This window comes from Oryx dammah, unplaced genomic scaffold (genome assembly GCF_014754425.2).
Source record: "Oryx dammah isolate SB20612 unplaced genomic scaffold, SCBI_Odam_1.1 HiC_scaffold_17, whole genome shotgun sequence".
NCBI classification, from domain to species: domain Eukaryota; kingdom Metazoa; phylum Chordata; class Mammalia; order Artiodactyla; family Bovidae; genus Oryx; species Oryx dammah.
Window position 1 is genome coordinate 22518430 of NW_024070201.1, and position 12825 is coordinate 22531254.

General features: G+C 51.5%; 1 long non-coding RNA gene across 1 annotated transcript; it reads right to left on the reverse strand.

The window, feature by feature from the left end:
* Positions 1–2138: 2138 nt before the first annotated feature.
* On the reverse strand, positions 2139–10862 carry LOC120876260. Its single transcript, XR_005724130.1, has 3 exons — positions 10568–10862; positions 8034–8282; positions 2139–2336 (listed from the first exon to the last, which is right to left on the reverse strand). It is a non-coding gene; the product is annotated as an uncharacterized LOC120876260 (long non-coding RNA).
* Positions 10863–12825: the final 1963 nt, after the last annotated feature.

Genomic DNA, 12825 nt, shown 5'->3' on the forward strand with positions numbered 1-12825 from the left:
TCTGCCATAAGGGTGGTGTCATCTGCATGTCTGAGGTTATTGATACTACGTGCTGCAGCTAAAGATCCTGCATGCTGCAACTAAGACTTAGTGCAACCAAATAAATTAATTTGAAAAAAGAATTAGTATCCTTATAAAAAGGACCCCAGAGAGCTCTCTTACCCTCTTCCCAACATGTGAGGGCACAAGGAGAAGATGCAGTGAAGGGTCCAGTAGAGAACTCTCACCAGAGCCCAGCCATGCTGGCACCCTGATTCCAGACCCCCAGCCTCAGAAACTGGCGGAAACACACTTCCATTGTGGATAAGCTACCCAGTCTTTGGTGCTTTGCTGTGGCAGCCCAAACTCAGACAAAATGCTGGCTCAAAAGGAATCCTTCAACCCTGTGAAGTGGTTGCTTGGCCAAAGCCCGGCCCCTAACTGCGCTGAAATTCTTGCTCCACCCTTAGCCCTGTTCCTGTTGAACATGTCCTGGAACCATGCAAAGCATCGAGAGAGACAGCCCAAGTCCCCCAGGGACCCCCATGGAGCTCGGGAGGGTGGGCTGCTCTGTGCTTCCAGGCAGGAGTTGGGGCTAGAGGGTGATCTTCTGCTGCAGAGGTGACTGCAGAACCAGTGGCCTCTCACCAAACCCCAGGAGCCACCCACCCACTCCTGACATGCATGCACCCACCACAGCCTTCAGCTCTGTTACCAGGGCACCACTGAAAGCTGTGTGGGTGGAGTCGTCAGCCAGGCCCCTGGATGGGCCCCCTGCCAACCATTCTCTTTTGGACTAAAGGATTGTAGAACAAGCCGTAGCATCAAGGAGGGACCCTCTGTTAGTTACTGTTTTGTATGCTACCGTATGGCCGAGTCTACATAGGACAATGCAGGATCAATGAGGAGCTGGTTTACCCCAGGTGGAGCCTTCCCATGGAGTCCTCAGCGGCCTGGGCTTGTTTGTGGACTTGAGCTGGACTACAGAGCAGGGCCTGGCCTGACGGCACTGGCCTGGGAGCCGGCAGGGAGACTGCGATCAGCTGCACATGGGGCCTACTTCCAGGCATCCACTTCCCGGACTGGAGCTATTTCCACTTGACTCCAACAGCTTTCTTAACCTGTCTTTCTCTTGTTCTCTCAGGTGACCCCTAGGGCACTGTTTCAGGACAAAGCAGAACAGTCAAGACAGAGACAGCCCCAGCGCCAGGGCACATTCCGCCCTGATAAGTCACATCTGCCCTGGCCTAGCCTGGAACGTCCTCGGACCCATGGCCCCCACACATGAATGCCCAGCCGTTGTTGTGCTGGGGACACACACAGAACACACGGTTTCAGGAAACTGCCCCAGCTGCTCAGAAAAGGGAAGTGCACATGCTTTTCAAATGTCAGAAGCAGGAAGAAACCAACAAGGCATCCAGCTCAGTGGCCCTCTCGACAGATGGCTGGAACCAAGGCCTCAGGGGGGAGAAAAGCCTTGACTAAACTCGCCTGGCATGTTAACACCCTGGCCTCCTGACTCTTCCCAGACCCTCCGGTCTCCTCCTGGTCTGTACCCTCAGTGACCAAGGCACCAGCTCTCGTTCAAGTTCCTTCCTTCACTGCAGAGCTGTTCAGAAGCTCACACCATGACCGACTGGTGGGGTTTCCAGCTTCAGCCTTCATGTGAGATGGCTGTGCTGTGCAGTCTGATGGTGAGCACACAGCGTTAGCAGCTGCCAACACAGGGCTGAATCCCAGATCAATCACTAAGTAATTATATGTCCTTGGTTGGTTAAATAACCTGTCTGAACCTCAGTTTCATCATCTGCTAAATGGAATTGTAATACAATTTACCTCACAGATGGTTGTGTAGATTAAATGTTACTATTCTTTAATCTTAAAGAACTTGATACAGAGTAAGTGCTATATGAACCTAGACTGTTATTACTACCATTGAGGTGTTTATTATAAAGGCTTCCCTGGTATCTCAGATGGTAAAGAATCCTCCTGCAGTGCAGCAGATGCGGGAGACATGGGTTCAATCCCCGAGTCAGGACAATCGCTGCAGAAAAGAATGGCAACCCACTCCAGTATTCTTGCCTGGAGAATCCCATGGACAGGGGAGTCTGGCGGGCTACAGCTCATGGGGCGCAAAGAGTCAGACATAACTGAGCAACTCAGCACACACAGCATTTATTATAAATGCATGTTCCAGGAAGGCCCCACCCATGGAGAATCCATATTGGGAACCAATGATCTGCATTGCAACAAATGTCACCAGTGATGTTAGTGGGTGCCTTGGGAGGCTTGTGGATTGGTCCAAGGATCACATTCGTAGAAGCTCTATTTTCAAGGTATTTTGACCCCACTCCAGTCTGTAAAGAAAAGAACTTCAATGAGCTTATTAGCCATCTTGTCAAAATCCCAAAATCCGCATTCCTCATATTTCCCTCCTCCCTGGACAGCTTGTTAAACAACTGGTCCTCAGGGCTCAACGGAAACCTGCGACTCCCAGCTCCTAGACTTAGGAAACAGCCTTTTCAGCACTGCTCCCTCCTAAGGTGCTTCAGAAGTTGATGGAAGGTTGACAGTTGCTGGCAAAGAGCAGGTTTCCCTGCCCCACCCAGCCCAGAATGCCAGGCTGCTGACTACTGCCGGTCGGGGCAGGGGTGGGGAGACAGAGACAGCTGAGGAGGGAGCCTTTGCTCCCCTTTGCCTCACCCATGCCACTCCACAGATCTCGATCCAGGCCTGGGTGCCATTTCCACGCTGGCCCTTTATTTCCTGCCAAGAACAGAGCTGAACTCTGTGGTCTGCTGGCTCTCCGCCCAGCCAGGCTGTAGGCGGCCTCATTGAGGACCTTTCGGCCCTCTCTCCCCCAGGACTGGAAAGGCTGTTCTGGAGTTGGGGGAGAGAAGGGGCCCAGGCATCTTTCAGGAGGCTGCTAAGACCTAGCTTTGGGAGCAGCCAGGAAGACAGACCCCAGCCCAGACAGCCCCACCCCCCTGCCCAGACCTCTGTGTACTCATGCAAAGATAATTCAGTTACTGGGAATGCAGACTGGAGAAATAACCTGATTTAGAAGCTGAAACCATCTGAGCTGGGCAGGAAAGACGAGTGCAGGAATAGTCCTTATTAACCCAGGAAGGCTGGAGCAATAAAAAGAGGAAAGGGATGTTGAGTGGAGAGGCCTTGGATGGCGGCTGGGAAAGAACGATGGCTGGGCTTTGGGGGCTGATCCCCCTCCAACTTTGTCCCCCACCCTTGGTCCATCCCAAGGCTCACTCACCCCTTAAATCTTTTGTGTATTCACTTTTTTTCTAGAGTGTTAACATAGCCATCATCTGGTTTATACAGCCATCTGGGGAGAAGATAAGCTGAGAAACCTATAAAGTGTCAGGGAGGGGGAAAGAAAAACCTTTTCTGAGGTTTAATTTGAGCCATTGATCACCAACTGTCCTCAGAACAAGTTATTTCAGTGTGAGCTGTCATCTGTGAAAGCTGGAAGCTTGGCTTCTATAGGACCCGCTGGGGAGGAGGGCAACCGGGGTCCTCGGGGTCAAGGTCAGAGGCGTGGGTTGGACCAGCCCTTCCCTCCTTTCCCTCTCACTTGAAAGCCAGCCTTCATCGCACCCCCCGCCACCCCCCACAAATTCCAGGAGGACCTTGTCTTCCTTCAGCCAGCTTGAGCTTGGTACCACCTTCTATATCTTTTTCACATCCTTGTTTGCCTGAAAGCCTCTCTGCCATCTAATTGTCTCATTTTCATTCACCTGCATCTTAAGAGGAAGACACTCTGGAAATGGCTCTCCCCTGGAAAGGAAAGCGAGCGACTAAGAGTCTTAAAAGCAGCTCTGGTCATTTATCTCTGTCACCTTCTTCTCCTGGCATAGGGAAATTGTTCTCTGCAGATAATTTGTCTTTCTTATAACCTGCCTATTCTATGTCAGATGAATGTGAGACCCTGAAGAAGCTGAGGCCAGTCCAAGAGTTCCTCGGACATTTTAGACTAGATTTGTAGTCTAGAGGACAGATCTCAGGCCCACTCACACCTCAGAGGCTGACTAGAGACCAGAAACAGCCCTGCCAGAAACACCAGACCCACTGCAGGATGGCTGGGCCCCACCCTGGCGGATGCCTCATATCAGGCCTGGAAGCACTCTATTAGTTAGGTAAGGGATGGGCTCGCAACAAAGGAGTTAATGGAGAGCCAGACATTCCATTCTCCAGCCCCCCTCCTCTCTCCCACTGGACCCAGATGAATAACCAGTCAGTAAGATGACCCCAATGGAAGAAGTCCAGAAGCATCCACTCTGCTCTCAGGGGTATTTGTACTCCTCTCTGCACAAATCTAATCACTCAGAATGAAGGCAGGGCTGGGAGGGAGCCCGGGGACAGGGCTTCTCCCCTTTCACAGGCTGGGCGGGGACCCACGCAGGGCAGAGCACTCAAGCCCCGGGGCCCAAAACCAAGGAGTGTGATAGCAGAGAGAGCCTCTGACTCACCTGACCCCAGCTGGTCTAGAATCTCTGTACATTTTTTTTTCCCTGTGAATTTGTTAACTTTCCAGAAAATTGCAACTGGGCTTTCCCCAGCTTGGTAAAAGAATGAAGGACCTCCTGTCCCAGTCACCTAAGCTGTCCAGGGCAAGATGAGTTAACTAGGGGCAGGCAAAGAGATCAGATTTGAGAGAGCTTCAGAAAAAGCTGCAAGCCCCAGAGTGTGCCAGGAGCCAAAGACCTCCCACCTCTCCCCTCTGCTCCATGAAAGAACCCACTCGCCTGGCCCCAGCTCCTGCCCAGCCCTCCTAGCGGCCCAAGCCTAGACTGCGTGGCTTTGTGCTCTTGAAAAGGCCTGCAGATTTATAGGCCTCAGCTGTGGACAGACATCCACCCCTGCCCTGCCTGCCCCTGAGGCCCCCAGACCACCCTCCCCCATCCCTCTCTCCTGGCCACACCCCATTCAGGGGGTGAAGGGTCACTCGCTCCTCAGGTGGGAGCATCACCCTCTCCAGGCCTGCTTTGCTGTGACCTGCTAGTAGCCTGGAGGGTGCTGTCCCAGAGGAAAACTCAGCAGCGTTCATTCCATTACAGCCCGCGATTGAGCAGGGGCCCTATCTTTCCAGAATATTCTGCCCTTGTAACAGTCCTCAGGCGAAGCCTGTAGTGACAGCAGTCAGGATACCTCACCTCCCTCCCCAGATGAATTCAGCAAGTGTCCCCCCGATCCCAGACAATGTGAGTGGAGACTCAGAAATCCTAGAGATGTCAACAGGCTGTGTATATGGAAAGAGACAATGGCCATAAGCAGAAAGGTGGTGTCAGGAGAAAAGCGCCAAACTTGGACTCAGGAGTCCTGGGTCCCAGCCTCTTGAGCCATTAACTAGGTGTGGACCCTGACCAGAGGCTGCACGTGAGGTGCACTTTGGTGGGGGCTGGGTTCACTGGCTTTTGAGGTTTCTCAGAGGATAAGTAGGCAGCAAGCGTCCTAGGAAGCAAGAGGCATTGTTCAAACAGTTGTTCGAGGATAAGGGACTCAGAAAGCAAGTTGAGGATGGACTAAGGGATGAGGGAGCCGAGAAGTAATCTAGGAGCTGGAACAAAGCCTGCCAACTAGGGGCGGGGTCACCACGCACCCTCACCCAGCAGGAGGGCAGGTTCTGACGGGGAGCTGGGTGGTAATGGGCCAGAGTAAGGGCAGCGACTAGGGAGCCCACCAAGTGCCTTGGGCTCCTTGCAGGAAGCATGGTCCTGGCCCCCTTGGCATCCAGCATGATGAGCATTTACACAAAGCGGAGTTCTGCCCTGCTGTCTGACCCACACACGTGATTCAGCTCTAACCTCCACCATGGGGCAGATCCTGGGATCCTGTGGACAGTGCACAGTGGTCCCTGGTCTCTCGGAGGGCTGGGTGCTCTCGAGCAGGTGCTGAAGTTCTGTGAGCCCCAGTCAGTTCATGAACATCCATCTATCATGGTGCTCTGCAGGGCTGTTCTAAGAAACAGAGGCAACCGATGACAAGTTCTTTACATACTCTTCAGCACTGAATGGTGTTCCTCTTGTGCAAATTATTGCAATAATCTATTTTATGGAGTATTATAAATATTATTTTCTTGGGCTCCAAAATCACTGCAGATGGTGATTGCAGCCATGAAATTAAAAGATGCTTACTCCTTGGAAGAAAAGCTATGACAAACCTAGATAGCATATTAAAAAGCAGAGACATTACTTTGCCAACAAAGGTCCATCTAGTCAAAGCTATGGTTTTTCCACTAGTCATGTATGGATGTGAGAGTTGGACTATAAAGAAAGCTGAGTGCTGAAGAATTGATGCTTTTGAACTGTGGTGTTGGAGAAGACTCTTGAGAGTTCCTTGGACTGCAAGGAGATCCAACCAGTCCATCCTAAAGGAGATCAGTCCTCGGTGTTCATTGGAAGGACGGATGCTAAAGCTGAAACTCCAGTACTTTGGCCACCTCATGAGAAGAGTTGACTCATTGGAAAAGACCCTGCTGCTGGGAGGGGTTGGGGGCAGGAGGAGAAGGGGATGACAGAGGATGAGATGGCTGGATGGCATCACTGACTCGATGGACATGAGTTTGAGCAAGCTCCAGGATTTGGTGATGGACAGGGAAGCCTGGCGTGCTGTAGTCCATGGGGTCGCAAAGAGTCAGACATGACTGAGTGATTTATCAGTAACTGAACTGATAAAATATTATGACTAATATGAGAACCACGCCCACTTCTTAGAGTGACCAAGTCCTCAGACGCAGAGGAAGCTGAGAGCAATGCTAGATCCCAACCCCAAATTGGCCCTCCCCTGCCCAGCCTGCCAGCCATCCCTGCATCTCTTTCACCCCTCCCTCTCAGTCAGGACCCAGGAACCCCAGCCTGCTGGTGACTCCAAGGGTGGTGCAGCTCTGGGGACCTGGGGAAGGCAGAGAGAGAGAGGGGACCAGAGTTGTCTCAGGATCATTCATGTGAACATCTGCTTAGACTGACAGCAAAAAGATTAATGTGAAAATCCCATCTGAGAAGCCAGTAGTTATATATCAGCAGTGCCTTAAAGATCAGATACTTATTAGGTTTGGGGGAAATAAGTAATATACTGAGTCAGGAATCACAGCTCTGGGAGAAAGAGATGAGACAAACATCTCTCCCTTCTCGTCACAGAGACAAGCCCAGGGATGGCTCACATTTCTGGTTGGGGCCCCAGGAGAGGTGAGAAGAGTGGGGCCCAGTGGGCACAGATGGTGGGCCTGTGCTGGGAACCAGCTGAACAAAGATGGAAAAGGAGACTGACTCTCTGCACCTCCAAGAAGAGACGCTGTGGGGTGGCTGGTAGGAGCTGGCATGGTGAGGCCTCCTCTGGGCAGCCAGGGTAGCTAACCTACTTCAATTGAAAGAAAAATGTCCTCATCCACGTAACTATTCTTCAGGACCAGGCAGAGAAATTGACAATGTTGATTCATTTAGCTCAGCAGTATTCAGGTCAAAATCAATCTTGTCAAAAATCCATCACCCACACTCAATAAGTAAGAAAAGGGATACAGGCTCCCAGGGAATCAATCACACCCCAACAGGGAACAGCTGAAAACAGATCTATCATGGTCCCTGATGGAGGTGTCCATTACTCAATGTGCTGGTTCCTGAATGCCCCCTGGGGCCCCTCCCAAGGTCACGGGCACCAGCCAAACCCCCGGCAGCTGCGAGAACAGAGATGGCCCAAGGGCAGGAGGTCAATCTCCTAGTCATCTCTCTACAGCCAGCAGGTAAAGTTTCTAGAACCTCAGTGCTGATTTATACATGCTTGCTTTGCACAAGATCAACACTTAGCTGACTAACACAGCCCTTAAGAAGTAATTTCATCCATTCCATGACTTGAGGAATCACTGTCACTTAACTCCCCTGCTGTCCTCAAATCTGTGTGGCTGCCTCACATCTGTCGGGAAAGGAAATAATAGCAGCTTAGCAGTTCTGTATGGTGCAAAGCTCAGGAAAAGCAAATTGGCCTCTGCAGAGCTTCCCTGACCTTAGGACCTTTCACAAGACATTTTAGAAGGCAAGACTCACCATCCTCTTTGTTCCTCGGTCAGAAGCTGGCATCCTCCAAGGCTGGCATTACGACATCCCTGACTCCCCCACATTCAGAGGAGGTGGATCGGTGGGGCCAAATGATGGAGAGGGCTAGGTACCATTTATACCATCCACTGTGTGGCTCCAGCCAGTTTTTAAGCTCCTGTCCATCTCCGTTTTCTCATCCATAGCATGGAAACCATAACAGTGTATACCTCCTAGGATTGTTGAAGATTCAGTGAGACTCTGCATGTGAAGAAATGGCACACAGACCGTGCACAAGAGGTAAAAACTCTTGTTAGATGAAGGTCCCTCTGGCACTGAACCTTTTCTTATACTGTCATCTTCCAACCACAAACAACCTCTAAAAATTGTCCACAGGACCCTTCATTCATGTATGCATTCACCAAATGTGTGTTGACTATTGATCGCTCTACATCTGTTCTAGATGCCGGAGAGATAGTATACTTATTGGATGCAGTTGGTGGATTCTTTACAAGATTGATGGGGGGGTGGTGGTGCACTGATAACCTATAATTAAATAAAATAATCACAGATAGTAATAAGTGACTGAGAGATAAGAGGAGAATGAATTAGAGAGTTGGCAAGGGGAGCTACTTAAATTTGATTCAAGGGAGGCCTCTATGAGTGGGGGGCATTTGAGTTGAACCCCAAGTGGTATAAAGGAGTCAGCCACGTGGGATCTGGAATAAGGGGGTGTTCTGGGCTGTGAGCATGTGGACAGCTGGAGGGGACCAGAGGGAGGAACTGCAGAGAGAGGCAGGCAGGATGGAGGAGGCCCCACCAGATGCTGGGTCTTAAGATGCAGTGGGGAGCCCCTGGGAATGACGTTGTCAGAGAATGCCCTTTAGAAAGCTGGCTCAGAATGCTATTTGGAGAATGGATTGAAATGGGGCAAGAGTGGAAGGAATGAGGCAAGCTAGGAGGTCCTTACAGAGTTCAGGGGAGGATGATGGAGGTTTTGTCAAGTGGGCAGTAGTAGCTGTGAAGAGGAGACACTAGGGTCCAGGGGATATACTGGACTATATAGCTATAACAATATAGCTATTGTTAACAAGTGAGATATAGTTGATGAGACAGAGAAGAATCTAAGATTTCTCCAAAGCTTCTATTGGAGCCATTGGATAAATGGAGTAGTAATTACTCTTCCAGGGAAGACCAGGTGGAACTGTTTGGGGTAGGGAAGTGCAATTCAGAGCTATGTGAAGCTGAATAAAATGCCTATTAGGCATCCAAGTGAAGACATCAGTGGTTGGATTTGGGAGTCATGGAACTGGACAAGATCAGCTGGGGAGAAAGCGTAGCTAGAGAAAGGGCTGAGAAGAGGACTGAGCCCCAGGAGGGTCATCTGGGGGAACCCTGTTGCAAAAGCCCCAGCCCTTCGAGGATACATAAGTTGAATTCCAGAACAGAATCACCCAAGTAAAAGGTCAGGATGAGGATTAGAGACAAAGGAGACTTGGGGGAATACACCTGGAGGTGCAGCCTCACCCTAGAGAAAAGCAGGATTCTATAGAAATCTATTGCTTTCTGCTTTCTAGGTGAGTATTTCTTGCAGGTGAGTGGAATTAAGTTTTCTATGCCACATGGCTACTTTGGAATGGAGGAAAAAGGGAAAACAAAAGCACAGAGGTGAGTCTCTGCTCTGAATGCAATGAGGTTTTGTTCCAGGCAACCCACATGCCCCCAGTGTGACAGACTAAAGATTTGTGTCCCCTCAAAATTCACATTGAAACCCTAACCCGCCATGTGATGATATTGAAGATGGGGCCTTCGGGATGTACTTAAATGAGGTTATGAGGCTGGGGTCCCTTTGATGGGATTTAGTGTCTTTATAAGAAGAGGAAGAGAGGTCAGATAACGCTCTCCCTTGGTCTCTCTTCCTCTGCTTACGTGAGAACCTAATGAGAAGGCAGCCATCTACAAGTCAGAAAGAGAGCCCTCACCAAGGACTGAATTGGCTGCCACCTTGATCTTACATTTCTCAGCCTCCCAAACTATGAGAAACAGACATCTGTTGCTTAAGCCACCTGAGCTTCTGCAGCCTTTTGCACACAGTAGGACACACCACCCATGCCTGAAGGCCTGCTTATAACTAGGCCTGCAAGATGTCAGCCGCCTTTGCACACAGCGGCATCTTCCCCGGGGGCCTCAGCAGTGCTCACCAGCTCTTCACATTCTGCCTCTCACAGCCCCCTGAGCCACACGAGGGGGCAGCTCCCGCCTTCCAGCACCTCCCATGCCTCCCACTAGGACCCCACACACCCAAATCCGCAGCACCAGGAGGAGCCACCTACACCCCCACACCATGCCAAGGGCCATTGAAACTGAGGTCTCCCCTTTCCCTTCTCCGTGTGCTGCCGCCGCCAGGGGAGGGAGCCGTCCACTGACCCGGGAGTTCATCAGACCCGGCCACGCCCTGAAGCCCCCCCAGGGTCTGGCCGACCACTGAACAAGCCACCTCTTGTTTGCCTTGTGTCCCAGCACCTCGCGGGGTGCCTGCCTCGTACCTGCCAAGTGACTCCTGACAGTAGACTGCGAGCATCCAGCAATTGTAGGTGGGTATAGGAGGGCGTGGAAGTCCTTGCCAGAAGGCAGGGCAGACAGCTCACTGCGGGAGACGGGGTGATTCCGAGGGGCCCGGGCAGGACACAGGGCTGAGGGCAGTTCCCTGCCGGCCCTGTCGCCCCCACTCGGGCACCTGCTTCGAGAACGCTGAGAAAACTGCTCAAGGGCGCTGTAAGGAAGCAGGTGATGATTTCAGTTTCACAGCTGGGTGGGTTGGGGCCACGCTGAGGGAGTAGGTTTCTGGGACAGCGAACAGGTTTCGACTTCTCCCTGTGTCTCTATCTGGTTCAGCGGGTCAGGTGGTCGGGACGGGTCCGCCCTGGGAATCCAGGCTCCGGGCCCGCATCCCAGCAAGCAGCCCCGCTGCACTGCGCCTGAGCCGCCAGAGGCACCGGCTTGGCTCCCGGGCCCGGGGGCTCCCCGAGATACCACTTTCAGAGGACGCGTGGAAGCGGAATCAGCACAGCTCCGTTGTGGATGTTGCCTGCCGGGCAGGCGCGGGGCTAAGTGCAGGCTTTCTCGTCGAATCTTCATACAAATCTTGGAAGCTGGGTACTATGATTTCCATTTCACAGATGAAAAAACTGGGTCAGAAAGTTCAGTTCGTCCAACGCTTCACAGCTCAGGAGCAATAGAGCCATGATTCCAACCAGCTGCTTCTGACTGCAAATTTCATACTCTAATAAACTACCTTGATATATTAATTCCCAGGATAAACACACCACATGTGCCACGTAAAGTAGTCGAGGAGGGGGAAGGGACTCACAATCCATTAGGCAGGCGGCAAGTGAAGGGTGTCACCCGCATGAGTCAATGGGTCCCACACTGAGGTGGGCAGTCTTAAAAGCAGTTAGTTGCTGCCTCCCACACCCTTGGGAGTTGGAGCTGTTTTCCTTCTCCCAAGGCAGATTCTGTGCATGAGAAAGTAGGTGGACATTCTTCATCTGATACCCACAAAGTCAGGCAAAATTAATGGGGTGCAGAACTGAACTGAAAATCCAGGCATACCCCAAGACCAGTTTCCAAAACAGGATCTTCAACCACCTCCAAAAAGGAAACCAGGCCCTCTGCACTGGGCCAGGCCAGCCAGCCCATCCTTGGGGGGCAGTGGCCCCTCAAGATGCACCCCTCCCAACCCTGGCTCCTCCTCCAATCCCCGCGAGGTGAGTACATTCCATCAGGTTCCCCACAGACTCTCTGGACCAATTCCCTTGTCCTTCCAGCGGCCCATTCTCTTCACTAAAAGGGAGGCCACTGGCTCCTCACCCTGCATCCTGCCTGTAATCCTGCCTGGAAGCTTCCCTTTGGGCCTGGAGGTTGCTCTTAGTTGTGGTCACTCTCCCTCTCCCCAGGCACCCCTGCCTGATCTCCAGCACTAAGGGGTGGATTGGTCTCTCTCACCTGCCCGTCCTGGAGCTCAGACCCACTCAGAGACACGGAAGTGGGCCCCTGCCTCTGGGATCTGGGTGAATGCCCCTAGGACCCTGAGAAAACTTGAGCCTGAGGGTTCTATGTCAGCAGGCTTTGGACTCAAGTTTCAGAAACATGTGACTGAAACTGGCTTGGTGTGCAGAAGAGAATAGAACCAGTTCCTTTCAAACCTCACCATGCATAAGTCAGGTAAGGGAGCTCTCTGAAATGCACTTTCTGATTCAGTAGGTCTGAAGTGACACCTGAGATTCTGCCTTTCTAGCAAGCCCCCAGGTGCTGCTGATATGCTTGGTCCAGGACTCACACCCAAAGTAACAGGACTTAATGATTTAAACCTCAAGGACATGTGTTGCTTTTTTATAAGAAGCCTAGAGATGGGTGGCCCCAGCCTGGGTCAGAGCTTACTGATGATCTTCACCAGGCTTGGCCCATCCTTTGCTCTGCTGCCCTTGCCGTTACAAGATGGCTGCCAGAGCTCCAGAATCAATCCTCACATTTCATCATCTCAACCCAGAAGGAAGAGTGCAGGGGTAAAGGAAGGATTCTTTTCCTCTTTAGCTTTCCTATTATCAGACAGGAAAATCTTTCTCATCATCCTCCAGTTGTTTACTTTCTCTTATTGGCCAGAACTAGGTCCCATGCCCATCCCCGAGTCAATTACTATGAACAAGATCAGATTTCCATGACTGACTTAAGCCAAGTATGATTCATTCCCTGGAGCTGGGGACACTTCCCCCTGAACAAAAAACAGAAGTCTATCAGCAAGAGA